The sequence below is a fragment of the Theropithecus gelada genome, chromosome 7b (genome assembly GCF_003255815.1).
Source record: "Theropithecus gelada isolate Dixy chromosome 7b, Tgel_1.0, whole genome shotgun sequence".
Taxonomy (NCBI): Eukaryota; Metazoa; Chordata; class Mammalia; order Primates; family Cercopithecidae; genus Theropithecus; species Theropithecus gelada.
The window spans coordinates 57,092,526-57,110,019 of record NC_037675.1 but is presented as its reverse complement, the minus strand read 5'-3'; the positions used below and the strand labels follow the sequence as shown (position 1 = coordinate 57,110,019).

General features: G+C 41.8%; 1 long non-coding RNA gene across 1 annotated transcript; it reads left to right on the top strand.

The window, feature by feature from the left end:
* The first annotated feature begins 1,310 nt into the window (after positions 1-1,310).
* Positions 1,311-16,269, top strand: LOC112629326. Its single transcript, XR_003120577.1, has 3 exons — positions 1,311-1,396; positions 5,203-5,291; positions 14,628-16,269. It is a non-coding gene; the product is annotated as an uncharacterized LOC112629326 (long non-coding RNA).
* Positions 16,270-17,494: the final 1,225 nt, after the last annotated feature.

Genomic DNA, 17,494 nt, shown 5'->3' with positions numbered 1-17,494 from the left:
CACTGCTGTGTGCGAGGGAAAGGCTGCAGAGCCACCCGGCCAACAGGAAGTAGTGGAGGAGTCTGTCTGCACTCAGTAATAGTCTTAGAGCCTGTGCTCTGGATTTTATGAGAACGAAGAGCAAGTGACAAGGACTTTCTGTGACAACTAGTGAACATAAGCATGCTGAACTGCTGCAGAAAAACAGGCTTCAAGAGGTGATGCATTATTTCTGATGCCAGGAAATGGATCCTACCTCAGTGATCAGATTCTAATAACTTGTATTGCCACTGGCCCAGGTGCTCTACAGGTCTTCTAAGGTAGGAGGAGGACAGGACTGGGACTGAGTTCTGTGTCCATCTGTTAAGCTCAGTGGTAGGCTTTGCACATGGGCCAATGCGTTTGACCTCCCACATGGCACTTAGTTGTAGGTATTAGTGTGCTAATTGTTCAAAGGAGAGCAATAAGGCCCCAGGAGTCAAGTCAGTAACTTGCCTAATGTCACCGAATGGTAAGGAGTCAAAAATCAGGTGGCCAACAAGCCCCCTGATACATCTGCAGAAAGATATTATTAGATTTTATCTGTGGAAAGAAACAACCACCTTTACCTCATGGGAAATTAATGACAAATCTGTGGGTCATTAGTAACAATCTTATTGAGATATAATTCACATACCACAAAATTCATCCTTTTAAAGTACACAATTCAGTGGCATCAGGATTCAGGACATGTTACTGCAAAATATGATGCCTCGGAAATTGGGAAAACCACAGAAATAAGGCCATTTTCAGACCTTCTGCTTTTCTGTGTGACAGCTGGCCATAAGAGAATTCTTTGTCCTGCTTTCCCTGAAAATAGGTCATAAGACCCTCATGTAACGGGTGTCCTGCTCTATGTCCAGAGGAAAAGAATGAAGATGTAGAGACGCCATTAAGAATCTGAACAAACAGGCCTTGCTATGTTCCCCTCAGTTTATTGCCATTAGGCCACACCTTCTTTTTGACCAATTATACTTCTACATGACTATCCATTCTTCATCAAACCTAAGCACAAAAATAGACACTTTTCCCTGAGTCTTGGGTTCTTCATTTCTGAAGTCTTTCATGTCCTATAAAGCTTTGGTTGAATAAATGCTGATATGGTTTGGCTGTTTTCCCACCCAAATCTCATCTTGAATTGTAGCTTCCATAATCTCTAAGTGTCATGGGAGGGACCCAGTGGGAAATAACTGAATCATGGGGTGGGTTTTTCCCATGCTGTTCTTGTGATAGTAAATAAGTCTCATGAGATCTGATGGTTTTATAAAGGGCAGCTCCCCCCCCAACAAGCTCTCTTGCCTGCTGCCATGTAAGACATGACTGTGCTCCTCCTTCACCTTCTGCCATGATTATGAGGCCTCCACAGCCATGTGGAACTGTGAGTCCATTAAACCTCTTTTTCTTTATAAATTACGCAGTCTTGGGTATATTTATTATTTTTAGCAGGGTATGGGAGGAACCCTTTTCTCATGAAATGCAAAGGCTAGTCTTGTAAGCAGGACTATCTAAGGAGAAAAGTCTCAGGCCTGCTATGTTAACTCTTTTCTGCACACCTAATCTTAGAAATGACACCCACTGCTTTTGCCGTATTGTGTTCATTAGAAGTGAGTCACTAGATCCAGCTTTATTAGCAGCATGAGAATGGACTATATAAATGTATTACCCTTTTCTCTTGTTAATCTGTCTTTTGTTATAGGAGTGTCAGTCATGAACCTTGCAATAGATGAAGAAAGTATATTACTTTTCTCTCCTATAGTGGGTTTTAGTATAGTTACAGAGTGGTGCAACTAAGGGAGGAGACCACCCCTCATATTGTCTTATGCCCAATTTCTGGTTCCAAAGAAAGAAAAAGTAAAAACTAAAAGGCAGAAATGAAATCCACAAGCAGACAGCCTGGCGCCATATCCTGGGCCTGGTAGTTAAAGATCGACCCCTGACCTAATCAGTTATGTTATCTATAGATTACAGACATTGTATAGAACAGCACTGTGAAAATCCCTATGCTGTTTTGTTCCAATCTAATTACTGGTGCATGCAGCCGCCAGTCACGCACTCCCTGCTTGCTCAACCGATCATGACCCTCTCACACACACCCCCTTAGAGGTGTGAGCCCTTAAAAGGGACAGGAATTGCTCACTCAGGGAGCTCGGCTCTTGAGACAGGAGTCTTGCTGATGCCCCTGGCCGAATAAACCCCTTCCTTCTTTAACTCAGTGTCTGAGGAGTTTGGTCTGCAGCTCGTCCTGCTACACAACCATTATTACTATCTAATTCTAGAACATTTTTATTATCCCAGAAAAGAAACCCATACCCATTAGCAGTCACTCTCTACTCCCTCTGCCCTGCAGCCCCTGGCAACCACTAATCTACTTTCCATCTCTATGAATTGGTGTATTCTGGACATCTCATATAAATGGAATCATACAATATATGGCCTTTTGTGTCTAGTTTCCTTCACTTATAATATTGAAAAATCTGTTTTAAAGTTCATAGAGCTCTACAGATGAATTCACAAAGTTAAAAGGCAAACACATGCAGTTTTATCTAAATACCAATAAGCAACAGAGCAAGGCAATGAATATGAAGTACTAGCATATGTGTTTTTTATTTCAATTTTACAATGTTTGTTGAGTGCCTGTTTATACAACAGACACAAAACAGACAAAATTCCTGTCCTCATAAAACTTATATTAAGGTGGAGACAAAAGACAAAAAACAAACATAATAAAATAATAATCGTGCATTAGAAGGTTTTAATGACTGTGGGGGAAAAAGATGAAGCAAGTGTGGGGTGTTGTGGATACTAGAGGAGACCTTCTGAATGCTTTGCGCCTCTCCTCTCCTGCCCTCTGCCTCTCTCTCATGAAATGTCCAGGATTCTGATACCTAACAGCAGCGGTACACCTGAGTCCCTGTGCCATTGCCTACCTCTGAAGTTTAGTGGGCATCTTTGCTACCATGGACACTAGACCAGCAGGCAACAGCTCTCAGTCATTCTATGATAGGTTCATCTTCCTCTCCCAGGCCAGAGTCCCTTCCTCTCTGAAATCCTGAGCTGAAAAGCAGAGAGGGAAGAGGTACATTCTCCTTCTCTCTCCCAGATCTCATCTTTTCCCTTCAGAGCAGCAGTGAAATTGCTACCCTGCCACGTGCCCCCACCCACAGCTCAGGGTAGAAGTGCCCTGCTCCATCCTCCACCCTCCACACACCTCCTCATTCTGTCCCCACAGCTGTCCCCACATTGACATACATTAAACGATGACCTGCAGGGTTTCTTGACAAACATCTCAAGGCACAATATTTGCCTTGATCTGAAGCTTCCTGGAGCCTGATGGGTTTCCCTTAGCCTCCACATCCTGCCATTTCACAAATTATTGTCAAGTTCAGCTCCCCTACCACTGCTGCTGCTATTAAAAATACCAAAATTTTTTAAAATCCAGCACTTATCCTTGTAACTAGCAACATTCCAATGTTTCCACATAGGTAACTTCAGCATCTCTAACACCATCGAGAATTATTACACCATAAAAATCCACACCTGTGCGTGTAGACGGTACCAACAGGAAGCCCAATTTTCTTCCACCAAAGTTGTATACATAATTATGTTTTTATGGCTTTTTCTTACTATAAAAGTACTACATATCATTAGAGAGAAAGACAGAAAATACAAATGAGACAAAGTAAAATCACCCCATGTAGTGGGTAGTCACTAAGACAGCCTCCAGTGACATTTCTTTCCTAGCATTTACGTCCTTCTGTAAGCTCCTCCCCTTGTCTGGGGCTGGACCTAGTGACTCACTTCTAGTGAACACATACAGAAAAAGCAGTGGGTGTCATTTCTAAGATTAGGTATGCAGAAAAGAGTTAACATAGCAGGCCTGAGACTGTTCTCCTTAGATAGTCCTGCTTACAAGACTGGCCTTTGCATTTCATGAGAAACAGTTCCCCCCATACCCTGATAAGAAGGACTCAGTTTCTGCCTAAGCTGTTTGTGCCAACAATAGTTATGCTGAACATCAGCCTTCCTTCTGGAAATCTAGAATATGGGTATGTGCTAGACATCATTTGTCAATGTGACTAACCCACAATAAAAAAACCCTGGGAATTGGGCTTCCATGAGGTTGTCTAGTGACAAACATCTCACACGTGTTTCAGCTCACTGCTAGGGGAGTGAAGTCTGTCCTGTGTGACTGCACTGTCAGAGGACTTGGAAACTTGTGCCTGGTTCCCTCTGGTCTTTACCTCATGCACCTTTTTCCTTTGCTGATTTTGCTTTATCTTTTCTCAGTAATAAATAACAGCCATGAGTATGACTATGTGCTGAGCCCTCTGAGTCCTCCTCCTGAATCATCAAAGCTAAGGGATGGGTGTTGTGGACCCCCAACACATTACACTACTAAAAAGCCTGTGACCTTTCCCTCTCTGTCTACCCACTGCTTTCTCTCTCATATACACACACAGAACTTGCTGCCATGTTGGAAGTAGCCTTATTGAGAGGCTCACATGGCAAGGAACTAACATCTCTTGCCCATAGCCAACAGCCAGTACCCTGAGCCACTGAGTAAGTATAGAAGCACAGCCTTCCCCAGTTGAGCCTTGAGTGAAGACTCAGCCACCACCTTGACTGCAGCCTTGTGAGACGCCCCAAGACAACTAAGCCACACTCACATTCCTGCCCCACAGAAACTGTGACATAATAAAGTGTTGTGTTAAGCTGCTAAATTCCAGGATAATTTCTTACACAGGAATAGATAACTAATAAACTCTTCATCTAGAGGTCATTATTGCTTATATGTTAGGGCACATCTCAACATAGGTATATTCTACCTATATACCCATATATAGGTAGAATAAGTGTTCTAGTTGACACTGAATTTCTTTTATGTTGTTATTAACACTATTGGTAAAAAGCAAAAGTATAGGGGAAAGGTACAGTATTTTCCTTTATTATCACAAGAAGTTTTGCATTCTAGAATGATAGCTGGTATTTCTTTTTGAGTCAGGTTGTCCTTTTGTTTGGGGGAGTAAGAGGTGTGGAGAGATCTCTTTCATGGCCTTTTCTGAACCCCCATTCTGAAATGGGGAGGTTTCACACACTAAGTTAAATCACTCAGCACAATTAATGTAAATGCAACTATCCTTCATATGGGTGGAATTAATTTCTACAAATGATGTTTCCTTTTAGGCGAGCTGTTTTTCCCTCTTCAAGGTCTCAGAGAGATTGGTGGCAAGGCCTCCTGGGAAGAGATAAGCTGAAGGACACTCTGGCAAGAGGTAATAAGTTAGCCCTTGCAAAATGGCCATGGGCTGGATGAAAAGGAAAGAAACAGCCAGCCACAGGACACAATGGGTGAACTGACACAAGCTTAAGTTTTCTAGGAGCAAATGTATCTCATAATCAATTTTAAGTTTTTCTTCTTTGTTTGCAATTTCCATATATTATACCCAAGCACTTAGCAAAGTTGCATTACACATCACAGCTCAGTCTAACCTGCATTTGGAGAACTAACCCATTGTCCATGTTTCTGCAAAGCCTCATAAAGAGAGATATTAAGGGAACGAGAGGTGTCCTGCAAAGAAATGAAGCTCCAGGCTAAGGTAATGAGATACAGGGAAGGGGAATTTTCCAGAAGAAAGAATGTCGTGCAATCAAACTAGATGGGGAATAGAGCCACAAGTGTAGCCTCTTGTTGCTAGAGGAAGCTGGAAAATCAAAGTTGCACACACTTGTTTTTTGTAACAAATTACAATCAGACTGAATGTACTATTTATGGCCTGCTTAATTGACTTAATATATTGTATCATTAAAAATTCTGCTACAATTCAGTTTGTACTGGCTGCTAATTATTCTGTTGTATGGAAAAACTATAATTTATTTTACCAAGATTCTATTATTGGACATGTAAGTCATTACTAATTTTCATTGTTATTATAAACAATGCTACAATGAACATCCATATAGCTAAATCTCTGTTCAAAACTGTAATTATATCTTTAGAATACATGGCTAGAAATGGCATTGTTACATCAAAAAATATGCACCTTTTTAGTGCTTAAAGAATTTTTCCAAATTTTCTTGCAGAAAAATTATACCAATTCAAACTCTTGCCAACAGGAGACAAGAAGGTGCTTTGCCCCACCACGTAGCCAAAACTAGATATTATCTTTTTGTCATTCTTACAACACATGCATGTTCTTATACTTGCTTAAACACACTATAAGAGATTTATAATTGAAAATTACTTTTTTGTTTGGTTTGTATGTGTGTTGTCAAGTCCAAAACTCATACCACTCACTGCACAATAACTAGTAAGTCAAGAGACAAGTTGTTGGGGCAAGGAAAACAACTATTTCAATGGCCAGCAAACCAAGAAGATGGCAGACTAGTGTTGTAAAGAACCATCTTTAAAGGCATGAATCTCGGCCGGGCACAGTGGCTCACACCTCTAATCCCAGCACTTTGGGAGCCCAAAGCAGGTGGATCATGAGGTCAGGAGTTCAAGACCAGCCTTGCCAACATGGTGAAACCCTGTCTCTACTAAAAATACAAAAATTAGCTGGCCATGGTGGCTCGCGCCTATAATCCCAGCTACTCGGGAGGCTGAGGCAGGAGGATCACTTAAACCTGGGAGGTGGAGGTTGTAGTGAGCCGAGATCTTGCCACTGCACTCCAGCCTGGTCAACAGAGCAAGACTCAGTCTTGAAAAAATAAAAATAAAAATAAAGGCATGAATCTCAAGTTTGTTTTTATATTGGGGAAAGGGAAACAAGGAGGAGGTTAGGGGTTGAGGTCAGGCCACAAGTGACCACAGTGACCACAGACATCTGAGTATCAGCAGGAATCCAAAGGGATGCAAAACATCTTGTCCTTGGTCAGGTCACAAGGCTCCTGTACATTTTTAACATAACATGGTTATTTGTGTGTATACCCTCCTTATCTCCTCAGGGGTTAGTTTTGGGAAGGGACTGTTATCACCTTTGCTTTAAATTAAACTATAAACTAAATTTCTACCGTAGTTAACTTGGCCTGCATGCAGAAATGAGAAAAGGCAGTTAGCTTGTGAGGTTAGAAGCAAGATGGAGTCAACTATTTCAGATTTCTCTTCACTGTTACATGTGCAGCTCAACCATAAACAATAAAGGTCATTCGAGGCAGCCCTCCAAAGTAATGCAGCGGGCAAACAAGAAAGCCACAGAACTGGCAGCATCTTGCCATATATGGCTCCCTTCAGTAGCCCTTTCTGAGATTGGTACCAACATAGGTAATACTGACTATAAAAGCTCCCTTCTTTTGCATTTAACATTTATAACTTATTTATACCTAGGTTTAAAAAAAAGTTTTTGTTTGCCTAAAAATGGATACAACATAAGTTTTAGAGAACTGAAAAAGGAAAAGAAAATGCTTTTCTAGCCAAGGAAGTGACTTCTGCTATTGGCAGGTAGAGAAATTTGTTTTTAAAACAAGGCTTTTGTAACAAAAGAACCAGAAGGAAAATCTTCCATTTTTATCTCATTGTCCTTCTGAGATTTGTCCTCTGCTCTTTCGCCATGTTCAATCACTGTAAAAACTTCCCTAATAAGCGGCTTTGGGGAGAAAGTGAGAGATCCTAGATAAGAAACAGTGTCACAACGGCTGGATTTCATCATTTCCTCAATTACTCATGATCCTCATTCTTTGTACAGGAAATGTAGACTGTGCTCTAGTATAAAAGGTCATTAATATGAGAACATTAAAAAAAAGTCAATTCTGTAAAAAATGCATTGAATGGATAAGTGCCTTGTTGGAGTAGAGAAGGGAAAAGGAGGGATGACGAAGAATGAGCAATAGTCACAGGCTCCTCCTCAGGGAGCTTCCAGTCACCTAGCACAGGGTCAGCACACATGCACACGCACATGCACGCACACACACACACAAGCCAGCAACACCTGCCCAAGCATAGAAGCTGAACAGAGGTGTGAGAAACCATGTGAGCAAGAGCAGACAGGAATGAAAGAGTGACTGAGAATAAGGACAGACTCAGGGGAGGTGGTGTTTGATCCCACCTTGGAGAGGAGAGAAAGGCTACAAAAGGAGGAGACTGGGCAAGGATAATGAGCTTTGACAGGCAGAGAAAACAACTGAAGCCAAGGAACCTAGTGTGTAAATTGGCTTTAGTCTGTTTTGTGCTGTTATGGCAGACTGCCACAGACTGGGTTATTTATTTATTTATTTATTTTTAATTTTTTTTAAATTTCTTTTGAGATGGAGTCTTGCTCTGTCACCCAGGTTTGAGTGCAGTGGTGCGATCTCAGCGCACTGCAAGCTCCGCCTCCTGGGTTCACGCCATTCTCATGCCTCAGCCTCCCGAGTAGCTGGGACTACGGGTGCACGCCACCACAACTGGCTACTTTTTTTGTATTTTTAGTAGAGATGGGGTTTCACCATCTTAGCCAGGATGGTCTTGATCTCCTGACCTCCTGATCCACCTGCCTCTGTCTCCCAAAGTGCTGGGATTACAGGTGTGAGCCACCGTGCCCAGCCCAGACTGGGTAATTTATAATGAACAGATATTTATTTCTCACAATGCTAGAGGCTGGGAAGTCCAAGAACAAGGGGCTGCCCTCTGGCAGGGGCCTTTCTGGCTCAAAACATGGTAGAAGTTATCAGGAAAAGGAGCCAAACTCCTTGTTTTATTACAAACCCACTCCCACAGTAATGAATCCACTCCTGTGACAATGGCATTCACCTATTCACCCTGCCCTCATGGCCAAATCACATCTCATTAGGCCCCACCACCCAACACTGCTGCATTGGCAGTTAAGTTTCCAACATGCACTTTTTGGGGGATACAGTCAAGCCATAATAGGACGCATAAGCCGTAGATTTTGCCCATGGAGAGAGAGAGAGTGGAGGTGAGGTTAAAAAGGTTAGGCACTGTGACTACCGGCCTGACATGCAGTGCTAAGGAGCATGAACCTGGCTCTGCAGACCACTGTTTTCCAAACCTGTGGTCACACACTCTATTCATTTAAAAAAATCTCTAAGCACATAACCCTAACATAGGTATTTGTGTTTATTTACTTAGAAATTATATATCTGATTCACTACATTAATGTGTCATACTATCTTATGAGAGATAAAAATACATAGAAACTTAAAAGGAGGAGCTTACAATCTTTAAATGCCTTGCTGATTGTGATGGCCTCATACTGGCAGAGGCACATCCTCAAAGCACAATGTACATTTACCTAGCAAAACTTCTATTTAACATTTGCATTTCAAACAGTCTTCTTGATAACTTTGAATTTGTTTAGCCAACTGCTTGGCAGGGCTCCATAGATTGTCATTGCTGTCACCTCATAAAGCAGCTGACCAAGCGCTTGAACCAGACTTAGCTTCTTGTTTGTTTGCACTTCAACACTAGTATCTTCTGCAGCCCTTGAAGCAATTTTTAAGCCCCTTGTCCATTTTACTAGAGTTTAGTTAAAACTAGATACCAAAAGCTCGTCCCTGGGCTCATGTCCATTGCGGCATTAGGATGAATTCGAATGGCACCTTCTTTGCACTTCGGTGGAGCTTTGGCTCCTCTACAGGCTGTGCTCTGTCACCTAAGCTGGAGTGCAACAGCTCACTGCAGGTCTGACCTTCTGGGCTCAAGCAATCCTCTCACCTCAGCCTGCAAAGTAGCTGGATATACGGGCATAGGCCGCCATGCTCAGCTGATTTCTTTTATCTTTAGTAGAGATGAGGTATAGCTATGTTGCCCAGGCTGGTCTGGAACTCCTGAGCTCAAACAACCCTTCTCCCTCAGCCTCCCAAAGTGCTGGGACTGCAGGTGTGAGTCACTGCACCCAGCCTCCAGCTTTTTTAACATCGGAATATACATAGTTCCAAAATTTCCCTCCTGTCCACCTCTTGCACACTGCCTAATGTGTGTGTCTGCATACTGGAAGCCAGTCACCAGCATAGAGAATGGAAAGCCCTGGTACAATTTGATAGAGAAAATAGCAGCTTCCAATCTGTATTTCAGGAAAGTCTGTCATGGATGGACTGGGGCTACCATGGGTAATGCATTTAAGAAATAATCACTTTAGGCCGGGCGTGGTGGCTCATGCCTATAATCTCAGCACTTTGGGAGGCCTAGGCAGGTGAATCATGAGGTCAGGAGATTGAGACCATCCTGACTAACACAGTGAAACCCCATCTCTACTAAAAACAAATACAAAAAATTAGCCAGGCGTGGCAGCATGTGACTGTAGTCCCAGCTACTCAGGAGGCTGAGGCAGGAGAATCGCTTGAACCAGGGAGACGGAGGTTGCAGTGAGCCGAGATCACACCATTGCACTCCAGCCTGGGTGACAGAGCGAGACTCCATCCCAAAAAAAAAGAGAAAGAAATTCTCGCTTTAACCCAGGCTGGAGACAACAAGGAATGGAACCTGGGTTGCACACAGGAAGACTGCTGAGAGTCCCAGCAGCATTCTGGAGGAGGAGGATGAGGTGGAATTAGATTTTAATACTTCCAGAGGAGGCCAGCTTCTCAGCCCACCAGAGTCCATGTCCTTCCCTATTGTGTCACACCCCCTTTTCATCATTTACATTTGTTCTCTGGCCTCTCCAGGCATCAGAGTCAACAGAGATGAGGTAGCCAATGGAGACAGATGTCCCAAAAATATAGAATAAGAAATGAGAGAAACTCTTAAGAGGCAGGTGATCAATGCACATTCCAAAGAAACACCACATTCCAAAGAAAAGAAACTTCCAATGCCAAAAAGGTCAAGTGACCCACTCTACATCCATTAGAAAGGTATTAGGCCTAAGATATATTACATGGAAAAGACTAAGCTCTGAGACAGTATACAGAAAATCAAATAAAATACATCATACTAGTTAAATGTTTATCACTAGGGGAAATTTTCATATTCTGCATCATATGTTTGGATGAAACATATGATCTAAAATGTTTGATTTTTTTTCTTTACAATAAGCAGTTGTTACTTTTAAGCAGAAAAAAAGGACTAAAACGAGAGCAGGATAGAAACCAGCATGTGCAGTCTCATTATAAGATGGCAAATCTCTCTCTGTGGGTATATGGATAAAAAGAGATGTTAAAGGATGCCAAAATGTTTAAGTGTTTGATCCAGGAAATGTTTTTCTGTGTATTTTCTTTTTTCTGTGTATTTTGTCCTTTTCTCTTTTGTTTTCCTCTTTCAAATTGAGTACAATATGATTTTCTCCAAAAATAAGGTCATTGGCATTAAACTCTAAGAATAAAGCCCTCTTATTCTCTGGTTATTTTTTTCTTGACCTCAGCCAACATCATCAAATGGATGAACAACTATAAAATTGAAGTTCATCTTTGGTGGCCTTAATACTTTTCCTATGATAAAGCTTTTAATCTATTCCTAAAGGACCCAAGTGAGGCAAACAACCCATCCATGCAACACAAGCACATTCTGGATGCTGTCACTCTGGCAAAGTTTATCCTAAAATTACGTGACCTCTAACTATGCAGGCAGGCAAAAATCTCGTGGCTCTTACTTTCTTATTCGCAGTTCCATTCAGCCCCTCTCTTTCTACACTATTTTGAAGTATTTCACTCCTACCCACTTGAAACATGAGCTAATTTTGTACTAACAACTATATTTTCTGCACTTTAAGTTTTTCCCTTATTGGCAAATCTTGCACACACACAGATGCATAAATGTCTTTGTTTCTTCAACCACATTCAACTTTTATTACATCCAATTTTCTTTCCAAAAAAAAAAAAAAAATTGTGCTTAACTAGAGGCAATCACTACATTTTTATTATTTTTGGGGCTTCTTTTCTTGAGCGATTGTACAAATCTTTCCCAAAGTACTTCGCCCCTGTACGAGGAGTCCTTACATTCTAGGCAGACACGCTTAGCGAAGGAAGCATGTGGAAGGAAAGGCTGAGCAGTAAGGTTAAGACGTGGTGCAAGAGGGAAGAGAAGGAGAGCTTATAGAGCAGGTTCTTCATTATTGCTAAAAACTGTGTATTCATTGTAAAAGTAAGTATATGCCCTTCTAAAGTGTTCTTCTAAAAATGCAAATGTTTAATCTTGTGCCACCTCCTGTAATGCCCTTAGTAGGGAACATCATCATCTCTTGTGATATTCCTGCCAAAAATGAATAACCTGAATTGAATCAGGAGGAGACATCAGACAAACCCAAACTGGCATTCATCCTACAAAACAGCCAGCTAGTACTCTTCAAAAGCATCAGTCATTAAAAAAAAAAAAACACACACACACACAGAGGGACTGTTCCAGGTTAAAGGATGCTGGGGGAAAAAAATGGCAACTAAATGTAATATGGGATCCTGGATGGGATCCTGGACCAGCAAAAAGATATCTGTGGAATAACTGAAGAAATTTGAATGATTTAATTTGAAATCAAATTGAATTCCACAGAATTAATCTGTAATTTATTTCATATTAATGTTAATTTTCTGGTTGTGATCACTGAGCTGGGTTTTCTACTTTTATTTTAGGTTTGGGGGTACATGTGCAGGTTTGTTATACAGGTAAACTCATGTCACAGGCATTTGTTGTACGATTATTTCATCACCTTGGTACTAAGCCTAGTACTCAATAGTTATTTTTTTCTGCTCCTCTCCAACCTTAAGTAGAGCCCAGTGTCTGTTGTTCCCTTCTTTGTGTTCGTAAGTTCTCATCATTTAGCTCCCACTTACAAGTGAGAACACATGGTATCTGGCTTACTGCTCCTGTGTTAGTTTGCTAAGGACAATGGCCTCCAGCTCCATCCATGTTCCTGCAAAAGACATGACCTCATTTTTTCTGGTTGTGTAGTATTACATGGTGTATATGTACCATATTTACCCAATCTGTCATTGATGGGCATTTATGTTGATTCCATGTCTTTGCTATCATGAATAGTGCTGTAGTGAACATATGTGTACACATGTATTTATGGTGGAAGGATTTATATTTCTCTGGGTATATACCCAGTAATGGGATTGCTGGGTCAAATGGTAGTTCTGTTTTTAGCTCTTTGAGGAATCATCATACTGCTTTCCACAATGGTTGAACTAATTCACACTCCTACCACGTCTAAGTGTTCCTTTTTCTCTGCAACTTTGCCAGCATGTTATTTTTTGACTTTTTAATAATAGCCATTCTGATTGGTATGAGATGGTATCTCTTTGTGATTTGCATTTTTCTAATGATCAGTGATATTGAGCTTTTTTCATATGCTTGTTGACAGCATATGTGTCTTCTTTTGAAAAGTATCTGTTCCTGTCCTTTGCCCACTTTTTAATGGGGTTGTTTTTCTCTTGTAAATTTGTTTTTAAGTTCCTTATAGTTTCTGGATATTAGACTTTTGTCAGATAGGTAGTTTGCAAACATTTTCTCCCATTCTGTAGGCTGTTTACTCTGTTGATAGTTTCCTTTGCTGTGCAGAAGCTGTTAAGTTTAATTACATCCCATTTGTCAATTTTTGCTTTTGATGTCATCACGAAATCTTTGTCCATTCCTTTATCTAGGATGGTATTGCTTAGGTTGACTTCCAGAATTTTTATAGTTTGCAGTTTTACATTTAAGTCTTTAACTCATCTTGAATAGATTTTTGTATATGGTATAAGGAAGGGATCCAGTTTTGATCTTCCACATATGGCCAGCCGGTTATCCTTCCACCATTTATTGAATAGACAGCCTTTCCCCCATTGCTTGTTTTTGTCAGTTTTGTTAAAGATCAGATGGTCATAGATGTGTGGCATTATTTCTGGGTTCTGTTCTGTTCCATCGGTCTACGTAACTGTTTTGGTACCAGTATCATGCTGTTTCAGTTACTGTAGCCCTGTAGTATAGTTTGAAGTCAGGTAATGTGATGTCTCCAGCTTTGTTTTTTTGTTTTTTTGTTTTTTTACTTAGGATTGCCTTGGCTATTCGAGTTTTTTGGTTCCATATGAATTTTAAAATAGTTTTCTTTCTAGTTCTGTGAAGAATGTCATTAGTAGTTTGATAGGAACAGCATTGAATCTGTAAATTGCTTTGGGAAGTATGGCCACTTTAATGATACTGGACTCTTCCTATCCATGAGCATGGGATGTTTTTCCATTTGTTTGAATCATCTCTGATTTCCTTGAGCAATAGTTTGTAATTCTCATTGTAAAGTTCTTTCCTATCAATGTTAGTTTTCTGGTTTTGATCACAGAATTGGTTTCTGAGGGGTTAATATTTGAAGAAGCTGAGCAACATATATAAGGAAGTCCTTGTACTATTTTTAAAACTTTTTTATGTGCCAGAATTTTTTAAATCTATTTACTTTACAGAACAAAATTATTTCTAAATAAAAAGTGAAAAAAATATTCATGATACAAAGGCTAACTAAATGAGAGAGACTGGCTTCCTTTTCTATTCCCCTTTCTTCCTTCTTCAATGTACCACCTCTCACTGGCTGCCCAAGCAAGATTCTATGGCTTGGAATCATTCTTACCTACTCGTTCATCAAAGGGCATCTATCTAGAAGCCCTGCTCCTTCAGGGACATCTAAAGTTGATGAGCTGATCCAATAAGCCATCAGAGCTGGAATATTCACAGTTAACGATGGTTCTCTGCACTCTTTTGAAATAACTTTGCTTTTCAGGCCAAGGTGAGAGCCTTATGGGAATTTCACACATTTTATAGAAGCAGAAGAGTGCTATCTGAACAAGGGATAGATAACACCTACACTCCACTCAGGATTTCCAAGCATAGCTGGAGGCAGAAGTACTCATGCTTCACTACAGAATCACCTGGGGAACGTTTAACCTTCTGATTCTAGTGTTCCCCTCTGGCAGATGGAGACAGAAACAACTTGAGTGGGCTCTGGAATCTGTTTTTAAAATTATCCAGATTTTAATGCAATACAAGTAAGAAGACAGGACTACAATTCACAAGAATGGTATATCCTGGGGATTCCTCAGGACAGAACAGACTCAAAAAAAAAAAAAAAAGAAGAAGAAGAAGAAAACAAAGATTACATGAAACCAGATTCCACAACCATGTTTCGAGTGACCTATGTGAGTCAGGCCCATGAGACACACACTATACCAGTTTCACTGAAGCCTCACAAAATTTAGCAGGGTGGAGGAGAGGGTCCTATGCCCATTTCATAGATGAACAAACGGAGGACTTAATAGATTTCAACAATTTGTTCAAAGTCTCTACCTTAAAGGATTTGGGGATTCTGGTTTTTGTTTTTACCTGCCCAGGTAACTCTTCTAAGAATGAGCCAAGAAGACAACAACCTTCTGAGATACTTTTCCTGCCCTCCAAGGGCTGTGGAGAACGTGATAGGGTTGGAGCTGCCCTCTCCTCTTCCCAGAGACACTGCCCCACAATCCCATCAAGTCTGACTGGTACCAACAACTCCAGTGGGCCTCTGCCTTCAGAACTCTATAGGCCTGTGTGGGCACCAGTCTTTACATCCATGTTCCCTCGCCCTCCAGGGGCCCAGGTTGACCTGTCCAAGAGCTCTCTCATCATGCTGAATTTTGGTGACAGCATAGGGTGAGCCTGTGGGTTCTACAACTCAGCAAACCTCCAGCCAACTAGTTTCCCTTCATATGGTTCCCCAGTCTTTACATGTGGCATCCAAGAAGGGCAATCATCCCCTCTCCACTGATGAGATGTCAGCCCCTCACCACACACATGGCCTGGGTGCTAGGAGGATCCATACGGGCTAGAGAGGGACAACTGGGAGGAGAATATGTGGCAGGCAGGCCCCATCTAGCTGCTTCTTGATGAGCCTGGCATGAAGTGTTTGATCCAAATCTTGACAGCACATTTGTGGCTGTCGTCACTGTGTGGCAGGACTTGCAGTTGAGCTTCTTGTGCCTTGGACTTCTTGTGACTTGGACCTCAGCCTCCATTGAAGACCACAACACAAGTCCCACCTTACAAATGAGGGAATGAATGAGTTCCGGCATTGGATAAACCTGGGTTCAAATCCTGGCTACTCTACTTCCTGTGTCAGCTGCTTCACTTTTCTAAATATAAACTGTGTTCCTTCTGTTTTGGCTTCTAGGAAACTCCGAGCCAAATGTGTGGCCACCTCTGACCACTCAACCAGCCCAGCATGGTGTACATTTCTGGGTGACTTATTGCTCCCTTCCAAGCATTGCCTTCATCTTTCCTCTCCCATCAAGCTTGTAATGTTTTCCTTTTGAATATTTTTCTTTAAGCATTTTTGTTAAATACCTCAGATCTTTCAAGAACAGCAAGGAGGAAAATAAATAAACTTAACTTATCTGAGACCATGTTTCTTCATCTGGAATATAGTCATTTGTACTTTACAGGATCACAGGGAGGATACATCAAGTCAGCCTGTATAATGTACCCAGCCAAAGGCCTGCAGCAGGCAGGGAGAGACTCCCGGGGTCTAGGGCTCTCCCACCTCCCCCGTCTCCTTTCAGGCCAAACCTAAGGACCGCAAGCCTCAGGTCCCATTTCACAGAGAAACATTCCTCACTGACTGCATTTATACAGAATAGACCATGGAGATGTGAGCTCGTTGGACAATACTGGGCTGACTGTTCCCAGGAGACAGGTACATGGCAGGAGAGAGTAGGAGGAGACGGCAGTGTCAGTACTGAGGACCCAAGGTGAGCCCCCATATGGGTGCAGAATTTCCCCTGATAAAACTCCCTATTTAATCAGGCTGCAGAAGAAGTCCCAAATCTTACTTCCTCTTATTTATTGATGGGGTTCTCCACCCTGTTTTTAATACTAGTTAACCTTCGTGGCATCAGCCTGTTGGCACAAGGCCCAAATTCCTTCCACTGCAGGTCACAAGGCAGGTCACGAAGCGGATTACCCTGGAATTCTCAGAGCTGGCCCTTGTGTTCTTTCTGGAAGGTGCTTGTGTAATGACGTGGAGGGAGGTGGTAGGGGAGAACTTCTGCTTGGTCTTGATTATAAGTAAATTGAGACAGTGCTGACAGGGGAGGGTCAGGCAGGACGGAGTGGAAAAGAGAGTGCCACCATTGGTCCTGTGCCTGCAGCGTAATTTGGGTGTTGGAAGCCTTCCCTAGATTCCTTTTCTCGCAAAGCTGCACCAAGCCTTGTAATGAAAACATTCCTCTCTGTCCACAGCTCTGACCTAATGAACATTGTCCTAAAACACAGTGGCCCAGATGTCATTCATGGGTCTCCAGGAGGCCCTTACATCACACGCAACCTGTCAGTCACCCCAACTCCAGGAAAAGCCTGAATAAACAGGTGAATCAAGCCTCACAGTGACAGGAAAACTTGATGGGTTTTTGTTTCCAACTCATTAGGCACGCATTCGTGGGGAGGGCTAGGATAAATTTTTCTTTCATCCAGAATAGAACTGAAATCTTTGGCTTTGTGATGTGATCCTCTCACTCTTGTAATTTAAAAGTACAAACTAAAGGAGGCATCAGTGGTGTGGGCTACAAGGGCTCAGCAAGGCCCCCCAAGGTGCAGCCTCCACCTCCCAAGCTCAAGTGC